This window comes from Megascapheus bottae, chromosome 8 (genome assembly GCF_031878675.1).
Source record: "Megascapheus bottae isolate mThoBot1 chromosome 8, mThoBot2.hap1, whole genome shotgun sequence".
NCBI lineage: Eukaryota > Metazoa > Chordata > Mammalia > Rodentia > Geomyidae > Megascapheus > Megascapheus bottae.
In genome coordinates this window covers 46,991,699-47,002,938 of record NC_143516.1, presented here as the reverse complement: position 1 = coordinate 47,002,938, position 11,240 = coordinate 46,991,699, and the positions used below count along the sequence as shown (strand labels likewise).

At 35.1% G+C, this 11,240-nt stretch overlaps 1 pseudogene; it reads right to left on the bottom strand.

The window, feature by feature from the left end:
- Positions 1 to 8,639: 8,639 nt before the first annotated feature.
- Positions 8,640 to 9,110, bottom strand: LOC150059901 (pro-FMRFamide-related neuropeptide VF pseudogene; annotated as a pseudogene).
- Between the last annotated feature and the right edge of the window lie 2,130 nt (positions 9,111 to 11,240).

Genomic DNA, 11,240 nt, shown 5'->3' with positions numbered 1-11,240 from the left:
CCTGAAAATCACCTGGAGAGTCTTAATGGCATGAACTTCTTGACCCCATGCTTCAGAGCTAGGAGCTGAGAGAAGGAACTTGTTCTCATCAGTCATCAAACATGGGTGTTCAAAACTTGGCCTTGTGAAGCTGCAGTTTCCAGCTATACTGTGAGAGGAACATTTTGCCCACGGATTCACAGAGCTTGTGACCAGATTAAAATCCCAGAGATGCTTACCGTCTCTTAATCTAGTATGTAATATTTCCAAAGTTGTTGCACCTTCCAATAATTTGTACCACAGCATTCCATGGAACCCACTTTGATAAATGGTCTGGAGGACACTGAAAATGTCCTTTCCACTGAACCAAACTTCCTTTCTTTGGCAAATTTGTGTATTTGCACATACTGTTTCATATTTCTTAGTAAGCTTGACATTACTTTTGGTTGTTGAATTTTTTACTATTTGCTATTAACTAATATATGGTTTCTGATAGTGTTTGAAAGTTACAATATACTTTAAAATTGTATATATGCCTGAAATACTCAGTTTTATCCAATAAATATCTATATACTTCATTACTTGAAATGTGTAGTGCTATGAATTTACAAAAGTAGAGACAAAATACTTGTTACACTAAGATTCAATCTCAATCCTAGTTAGAATGAAAATTATTGAATAAATATTAAAAACTTGGGGGTAGATTGAGAAGGGAATGTAAACTACTATGTTATTGATCACAATTTATAACCACTGTGAGATCAATATACCATATTAACAAATTTTAAAAAGCAGTTCTACCGGGGGGTGGGGGGGAGGGTAATGGGTACCAAGACATGTGAAAGGGTATCAATGTATGTGAATTAATGTACCTTCTATCTGGCAAATATCATGTAACCCTTTTATTAATTACAATAAAATGTTTTTTTAAAAAAGCAGTTCTACCTTCTTACTGTACTATACTACTCTTGGACACACACACATATTTATGTATATATGTGTATATATATACACAACAAAAACAATATACTGTCCCACATACGACAATTGTATGATAAATAAAAAACAGGATATGACAAATTATGATGGTACAGAGCAAACTGTCATTAAGACAATGAGCAAATTATGGCTTATGTTGTATTTCATTATCGCCATGGTTTTTCCTTACTGTTTACCAAGCTACTTGAGATCCAGAATAGCCCCTTCCTTACCTTGATGTACTCAGAAACCCTGGTTCGTTGCATGTTGCTTCTAAACACCAAAATTCTCATGAAATGAGTTTTCAACGTGTTAGTCATGTTCAGTACTCTGAATAGCAAACATTGTCAGTTTGATGATTTTATTAAGTAGGTTTCTGTAAAATTTTTTTAGAGTTAACCAATACTTCACACTCAGAACATACCAGAACTTTAAGAACCAAGTCAGTACTCTGTAATGTCTTTGAGAAACTCCTTTAAGACAGCAATTATAATTTTTACTTCTTTGTGCTCCTCCATAACCTACAATATTTTTTGCACAAAAGCTTTTAATAACTAATTGTGCAGTAGGTATAAAAGACCAAAAGGAAAAAAAATATGTTGAGCAACCTGTGACCATTATGACTTCCTCAATCAATGTGTTTCCCAGAAGCCAAACCTTAGGTTTGATGTTTATGGTAACAGATTTGAAAGCCTTGAGAACCTTTATGTATCAAGTGGATTTTGTCTGTTTGGTTTCTCTGGCTCTTGCTCTTGTTCCTGCTTGTATGTAAAGCTCTGTTCAGCCTATGCAGTTAAAAGTTAAATTTCAAAGATAATGAATTTCAAAGTGGGTGTTTTATGAACTGCAATAATAAACAAGTGAGAGTTGCATTACACTGTCACAAAGTTCTTCAGCTTCTCTGAGTCCTTGTGTTCCCAGATGAAGAGCCAAATGAAAATGTTCAATAAAAGATGTGTGAGACTGCACAATAGAACAGTCCTTACATTTTACATCAAGCTACATCAGGGTCGCAGGAGGTGTTTTATTAGCACAGTCAACAATAATATCGTGATTTTTATTAGGAGGAAAAGATAGTGAGAGACTACTAATTATTTTTCAGCCTGAGGGGCATTTTTTTTCTTCAAATGACTGTTAATTTGATCATTGTCGTGCAGTTCACAGATTTACATGAACTTATTTCACTGTGACACATGGTTAAGAACCAGAGTAAGATTGTTGCTTTATTAATGGTTTTCAGTAAATGTATTCAAAAGTGCTAACTGTGTGAGTGTATGGATGATATTGATAGCACTTAGAAGGTTGGATCTTTTTGGAACTAGCTAGCCTGAAGCCTTTTTCACATGATATTTTCTTTGTTCATGCAGTGCAATGTTAAAGCCTATAAGAATGAAATAAAATCCCAGTGAAATAAAACTAGTGTTGTCTCGGATATTACCAAATTGTCTTCTCTAGAAATATCTCTTTTCTTGTTCGCCCCTTATCCTCCCAAATCAGAAAACCTCCTAGTTCAAGAAAATAAATACACCATAACAAATTTTTTCAAAATGTTTATTTTATTATCATCAACAGCAGCCTACAAATGTTTTTGTTGTTAAATATAATAGAATTAAAACGAACTAGTAACACACTAACATGCCTTGCTGTTTATAATTTTAAAGCTAATTTGTTCTAGTTTTCCTTTTTTAGGCTACATATATTGTATTTAACTGAAATGAGAATCTTTAACTAGTAGCTACCAGGCTTGTTTTTATTTTTATCAATGATTGTGCTGAAAAATGTCATTAATCTGATTTTGAAAATTCTGAAAAAAATTCTCCTTCCTTGATATGTTAGAATATCTGCATAATGGAGAAAGAAATCTTCAGAAAGAGCACTGAGAAAAGACAACCAGCAATTTGTCTTTCAATTTTATTTAGCTTAAAATGATAATATTCTGTAAAATATAATGTATTTGGAACCAGGTACCTGTGACTTTACACTTATAATCTTCAATATTCAGGAGGCTGAATATTTAAATAGAGGGCCTTAGTTTGAAGCAAGCCAGAGCAGAAAAGTCTTCAAGGCTTCATTAACTAGCAAAAAGCCAGGCTGACACTAAGCCTTAAGTGGTAGAGTACCAGCTATAAGCAAGAATGCCAAGAGAAAATATATGCCCTGTATTCAAGCCCTGGTACTCGCATAGAATAATAATGATAATAATAACAACAACCATAATAATAACAATGTACTTGGGAAAAATCCTAAAGTCAGCTCAGAAAACTGTCATAGAATATTAATTTAAGGAGAAAATTTTATTTTAAAGCTGCCAAATACTTAAAATGCCATTACGAATATAAAGTTTGTTAAGTTATAAATGACAACAGTATGCTTAATTATTATTAAATGAACTTTTCAAGTGTATTTGGGCATAAAGACCCATCAATATTTTTACATTATAGACTTCCTAAGGATAAAACTACAGAAATCGAAGCACATATAATCCACACAACGATCTGAAGACAACATAGTGAATACATGTGGCAAAGTCTGAATTCCTACTAACTTTAACTTCAATATAGGGAATTAATTTTTCTTTTTTAGTGACACTGCAAATTGAACTCAAGACCTCAAACTTGCTAAGCAAGCAAGCTGGCATTTTTGCCACAGCTCTCAGTCCCATAATTCATATTTTTAAGGACAACTTCTTTGTTAAAACTGCATGACATAATTGCTTTTAACTCTAACTAATGGGAATTGGACTTGACAAGCAATGAATTAAAGTTGAATTTAATCTTGCTGCAAATGAAAAATACACTACAACATCAAAACTGTATTGGTCAAAATAACTAAAAATGTAATGAGCTAATGTGACTATGTATTTGCTTCCATTTACAAGAAAAGAGTGACTTGTTTCCCCCAAAATATAGTTATATGTTTGGATTGATGAATAAATATTTAAAATATTTTTTCTTTAATGTAGGGATGTGCATATGATATGAATAATGAAGATGCTTCCATATATGTGCATGCATAATTAACCAGACTTCTTTCAAAGCATGTTGACAATGTTCTTCTGCAATATAGAAAAGTTCTCTTCCTAAGAATTTTTTTTTAAAAATTACAGATTTCAGGATGCCTGCAGACACCTTGAAAAATCATGGAATCCATGTGTCATGGTGTGTACAGGGAAATTTTGGGAATTTGGCCTGTTCCCATCATACCTTCCCCTAACTACCAAAACCCTCATAGCTTTTCTATGAAGCAGTAGTTTGTGGTCAAGACATCAATAATCTGCTTGTAAGCAATAACATCATAATTGTACAGGCAGGTGCCTTGTAATGCAGATTTCCCAGAGTCCTTGAAAATAGCAACAGGCAATATCTGACCAAGGACAATTCTGGTGTCTTTTACACTGTTACACAGAGGAATTTGAACTTGGAGTATCTTGAACTTCAGTTATTTCTCAGGAATTGAACAAATAAGATACTGATGATTAAATTTTAAGGGTCCTCTGAAGATTTCACCAAAGATATAGTGATAGATACTCTGTGTTCTCCACATTGATTTGATGAAGATGTAATGGTAATTGAATCACATTTTCCAGGTCATATGAGTGAATAAAGGTATGTATCTCATTGCTGTTCTTAGCAAGTGCTTTGCTATTCAGCATTGTTTGGCATCAAGAAATTTGACTTACAAAAGAATATAAATATATATTGACCAAGTTCCTAAATGACAATGTAAATTAAGTAGAAAAAATCAAAACCAGAACATAAGCTTTGATCCTGAAAGAAAATCATCAGATCATACTTATATTTCTTCTAAACTGATTATTATACTGTAATGTTCATTTAATCTGTACACTAAGGTAGCTTAAAGATACTTTGACTTTTTAATTGGAGGAAAGAATTTACCTTAAGAATTATATTTTCCATAGTCTTTGGTTTTGATTTGTACTTCACTATTACAACTGTTCATAAATGAATTTTAAAAGGACATTTCTGTCGATGTATTTATTTCATTTCAGCCAATTTTGTTCAAACAAATTATAGCATTTATCAAGTTAAATGCTCAGAAGTAATGTTTATGGTAAATTCACTGATTGACATGGGTATTGATTTATTTTTTTTCTGCAGGTATTGGGGATTGAACTTAGGGCCAGAGATCTATTTCTGAGCTTTTTCAGCTCAAATCTAGCATTCTGCTACTTGAGGCACAGTTCCACTTCTGTGTGTGTGTGTGTGTGTGTGTGTGTGTGTGTGCATGTGCGCATGTGCACGTGTGTGTGTGCGTGTGTGTGATTAATTGAAGATAACACTCTTCTGCCTAGTCTGGCTTCAAACTGATGTCCTCAGATTTCAGTTTTCTGAGTAACTAGGATTACTGTTGCGAGCCACCAATGCTCAGCTTGGTATTTGATTTTTAAATAAACTGAATCCTCCCAATATTCTAATCTGTCAGGCATCCATTTGCCATTTACTCTCCATTTCTCCTGCATGAGAATCATCATTTGTTGCAACTAAATGGGCAACAAAGCAATGAAAGTAATTTTGGTTTTATTTAAATGGTGCAAAAGTTCTGTTTCATATATATAGGCAAGGTTACATGATTCTTAGGCATTAAAATAGTCCATTGCTCATTTATTGCCCCACCCTCTATCCCTCCCCACACATGCCAGTTCTCCCCCGCAAGGTTGATTGCTAGCTCTTCCTGAAGCTTTGTTATCACAGTCTCCAGAGACCTTCCTAGTAGCTGACTGATGCACTTCTTCCACTATTGGACATGTTGGCAGTTGAATTGTACATGGCAAATACTCTTTATATAGAAGAATGGTCCTTGGCTAAGTATCTGCTGAGTTTTTTAGAATAACTCTATCCTACAGGAGCTTTTACCCAAACATCTTTTTGCCAGTCCTGAATTGAACTCAGGGCTGGTTGCACTGTCCTTGGGCTTTCTCAAGGCTAGAGCTCTACCACTTGAGCCACAGCACCACTTCCAGCTTTTTTCTATGTATGTGGTACCAAGGAATGGAACCCCGGTCTTTGTGCATGCTAGGCAAGCACTCTACCACTAGGCCAAACTCCAGCCTCTTGTATGTTATTCTCTAAAAATATTTGTTGAGCAGGTAATTCATGCCTTCAATTGGTATCATCACTAAAACTCTTTTCTACATGAACTAAATTATAAAATATAATTCCATGTTCATTATTATACTACAATTAGAATTAAAAAATTTAATTTGTAATTAAAATAGGCATATAGCTATTAAAATATTTATTCTAATCAGCATATAGAAGTCCATTACAGATAAAACTATCTAAATTTATTTTTCCCCCACTTCTAGTAATATGTATTTTCCCTCAGTTCTATGTAATTTAGAATGAATAACAACTTATTCTGTAAAACTACAGGTTCAGTTCCTGGTAACAATACTCTTTAAATCTCCTGTTTTTCCAAGATCATCTATATTTGTGAAACTAAGGTGCATTTTTATTCTTTCATAGGAATTAAATAATTTAAACCACAATCTATTTCCTATGAGCTACTTTTATTCTTCTTATAGTGTCGGGGTCCTTTGTCCCCAGTCCCTCCTGAGGAGGGATGAGGAAAAGCACACCCCAACCAGTCCAAGCCGGGAGAGGAGAGGGCCCACTGTCCTCGCGCACTCAGCCTTGCTTCTCTGGAGCACGAACAGAAACGCCACGCAGCTTCATCAAGGCAGGAATCTCTCTCTCTCTAAAACTCCCCTCCTTATATTGGGTGCAGGAGCCTATCAGCACAACAGATGGGCAGGATAGAGGTCCACTTGTTTACCCCTACTACAGGTCTCAGCAGAAAGTTATTAGAATGGCGTTACTCGGCCCCCAACATTATAGAATAGTTGAAATAATTGTCTTCTATAAACATACAGTATTCTGGGAACTCATATTTATTATTTTATAAGAAAATACGTGTTTTATTATATATAGGTGCCACATGCTCTGCTAAATGACATTAGTTCATGTTTGATTTATTCCCCACACTGTTATTCATGTAAGGCTAAGACACCAGCAAATGGATAAATAACATCACAGTCAGAATTTGAAGCCAGGACTGGACGAGAATTAAATCTCCGCTGGGAAAACTGCAAGATGGGGAGTCATAACTGTAAGGTCTGCTGAAAGGAAACTCCATGCAGTTCAGGAGAAGAGGGTTTACTGCGTGAGGAAAGAGCAGACTCCTGCCACCCAAGTGGAGTCGGGCGAGCAAGAGAGTTTATGGCTGGAAGTGAGAGATTATAAAGGTGGAGGGATATAGCCACAGTGGAAGTAGATGTGATATCAGAGGATAGGGAAATACCTCAGACTGGGAGACCTCCCACTGCCCCCTGACATGTCAGTTGCCAGGGTTACAGGTGCTGGGGGGGGGGCTTCCAGGATGCAGGGGGAGAGAACCAAGGGAAGAAGTAATTTCTTTCAGGGAGATCTAACAATAACTGCATTTGTGAATGCCTTTAACCACATTAGCTGTCAGGACAGGGTCAGCTTTCTGTACAGAAATCAGAGCAGTGATCCCATGGCTATGAGAAATCAAGTTGAATAGCTATCACCTTGTGAGTGACCTTTGGTGTTTTGAGAGAAGAACTTTTCTGATCTATAAGGATCTAAATTACAAGTCAAAAGTATGAAACAGACCAAAATATGTGAATTATAGAGACAATGGAGATGAATGAAGAAAAGAAGGAGAAAATGCAGTCAAGAATTTAATGTAATTGTATATTTATTTATTTGAAATAGGAAAGGGAAGGGGGTAAATCCAAATGATTGGGAGGGGGTGCAGGTAGGGAACTGGGGACAAAACCATGAGAAGGGGTATCAATATATGAGAAGTAATGCACCTACTACCTGAGAAATGTAACCGTAACCCCTCTATACATTACCAAGTCAATAAAAATAAATAAATAAGAAATTAATGTATATTCTACAAATTAAGAAAAGTGAAGAAAGGAGTAGGTCAAAGAGGAATGGATGAGACTATTGAAAGGGGGACATTTTATTTATTTATTTTCTTTTTTGAATATTTTTATCATCTTTAAGTAGTTGTATAAAGGTATTACCATTCAACAAAGCAGTTTATGAATATAGTGCACCTTGATCAGTGTTCAATTTTCTTACCAACTCCTTCCAGCTCACCCCTTCCCTCACTTTTGTTATTTTTTAGGACATGTATTAACAAAGCAGTTTATATATACAATGCATCTTGACCTGTGTCATTCCTTCAATATTTTTACTGCTCTTTGACCCACCCCTTCACTTAATTTTCTTAAATTTTGTGATGAATTCTTGACTGCATTCTCTCCCCTCACCTTTCATTCATATACCCTTTTTATTCAGATGACTTCAACTTTACATTACAAATATTTTTTAAGTTGTTGAAGAACTTTCAAGATAAGCTACACTGACCAGGAATGATTGCTCTCAGTGTCACAACCCACCCAAAATGTATGGCCCCGCTTCCTGGCTGTGGTCACCATAGAACCATTTGTAGATTACAGTCCACAGCTTCATAGCATCTTTAGGATTGGCTCCAGACTTCTTATTTCTCTTCTTTACCTTTTTGTCCTTTATTTCCTTGAATATCAGTCTCCTTGGTAGCTTTTGGTTGAAATTCTGAAATTTTTGGTGCTCGCAGTTCATAAAGTAAAGTAACTCACTGACAGGTCATGAATTCCTGGATCTTGGAAGCAAATCATCCAGTGTCTTGGTGACTCTTTTGGCTGTTGTCATTCTCCCAAACCCTTGAGGAAGGCTAGGGACACATCTCAAGATGCTTGCCTCCACATTTCTTCCAAATCTCAGAGGCAGGCTGGCAATCTCCCCAGAGCTCCTTGCTTCTTTCATGGTCCTTCCAAATCTCAATGGCATGTTGGCTGTCGAATATGGCTTTTTGTTGGCAGTGAGTGTATTCGTCTTAATTACATTTTTTGGTCCCCAATCTTTCAGTTCTTGAAAATTGAAACTCCTTTCCTTTCTCCTATTTGGGGTTCCACCAGGCTCAGAATATTTGTCATAATTTTCTTTGCCATAATGATGGGTCATCCTTAGTTCATCTGTACAATAGATGTTTGGTGTTAACAAGCTTGAAGTGTCTATTATCAGTAAAATGAATCATTTAGACGAAATAATTTTCATTTGGACATTTTATTTATAAATTGCTTTGTGAAATGGCAACTCCTTTGCATAATGACTTAAATATAATTTATAAAACAAAAAAGAAGAGTAGATAAAGAAGGGTACAAGTGGATTGCAATCATATGGCTATATTACCAACTCTAAGTTCTTCATCATAATTACCTGAAATTCTTACTCAAAAAAAATTCTGTATGTGTTATCATAGTCTCATAAATAAGGAGTCTAGGAATTCAGATAGGCTAAAGGCTCTGCTTTAGGGAACAAATCTGCAAAGTGCATTTGACGTAACTACAAAACTCATGTGTGTTCAATACTGTTTTCCTCTGGCTTCAAAGCCGGAGATGAGATAATGTGTGGGAGTGGCCAGGAAGTGAGAATGAGGCAGGCAAGGTGCACATTAACTTCCCCTTTGCGGGGATGGGGGAAGGGAAAGGGAGAAAAAAACATAAGAAGGATATCATTGTGTAAGAATAATGCACCTACTATCTGGCAATGTAACTGTAACCTCTCTGTACATTTCCTCGATAATAAAAATAAAATGAAAAAAACTTTCCATATACTGAGTCTCTAGCAGAGTTATGAGGGATTTTTTGGAAAACAAATAACTTTAGGCTAAAAATCTACAGGTGCATGTTCTAGGAAACAATATTCTTTGTATCTCAATGTTTCCCCAGATCATTAACCTTTGTGAGACAAATAGGTTCACTCTTATTCTTTCATGGAAAATATATTTTCTATAAACTAGTTTTACTCTTTTCTGAAGTAGTTTGTTGAGTTTTTTTTGGTCTTTGGCCCAAAGCAGTATGGCTGAAGCAGGCTTGATATATCCAGGAATTTGCCAATAGACTTGTGGAAGACCACAAAATTATTCACTCATTACCTCTTCTGTCTCCATAAGGACTGGCTAATGATACATAATTCAGAAATGCAAACAAAATTTATAAACAAATAAAGGCCACATCATAATAAATCAAAATAAAACAAGATTCCAACAGATCTGTGGCCTTCCAAACTGTGAAAGTTTTAATGTTCCACCAAAGTTGCCAATTTACCAGGAAAACTGTGAATCTTTGGTTTTGCAACATTAGTACCACCAAATAAGTGCAGACCCTTACAAACCCAGCAATTGTTTATCAAAGCAATTTGTATTAAACTAGTTGTAAACAATAATTGCAACTTTACTAAAACATATTTTAGGTCTTTATTATCTTTCATATATTAATTCATACTACATCTAAAGAGTTACTTGTCATCTTTAGAAGAGTGTTTCATAGATGATTACTTTTGTTAGTAAGCATGATTTCTTTTTAATATTTTCCCTTTATTTATTGTAATGTATAGAGGGGTTACAGTTACATTCACCACATAGTACGTACATTACTTTTCCACACATTGATAGCCCTTCTCATGTTTTTGGCCCCATTTCCCTCTCCCAACCCCCTCTCAACCATCTTATTTTCCAACCCCTTCCCTTTCCTATTTCAAATAATCAAATAAACATATATACAATATACCAGGTAACAAAGTTAGATATATTAACAATATGAGATTAACCAAATGGCAACAGGAGAAGAGAGATAACATAGTACATTAAGGACAACAATCACTCATTATATGGCTTTTGTTTCTATATCTTGGAGATCCTTTCAATTAGCCTCATCCTATAAGACCTTATGTATCTAGGTTTCGCAGTAAGCATGAATTTTTTATCTCTGTCTGGTATTTTCCTTTACATTATTGTAGTATCACATAGTTAGAGGTACTGCTGATTGATTTCTTTCCATTTTTATTGTAAAGGAGAAGTACAGAGGGTTTACAGTTCAATAAGTCAAGTATTGAATACATTTCTTTTTTTAACAGTGTTACCTCTTCCCTCTCTTTCTTTCAGATTTTTACTTGACAATCCCCTACCCCATAAGCTATAGATTAGTTCATTTTCAACATAATATCTAATGGGCATTAATAGTTCGCCCTTTATCCACCAGACTGCTAATCTATAAACATGAAAACTGCAAACTACATTTGTGTAAGTTCTACACTCAAAAAAGAGCAAGTACTTTAACCTCACAAGAGCAAGTACTTTAACCTTAATTGTACCTCACATTCCTTTAATTTAAATAAAATGTGAAT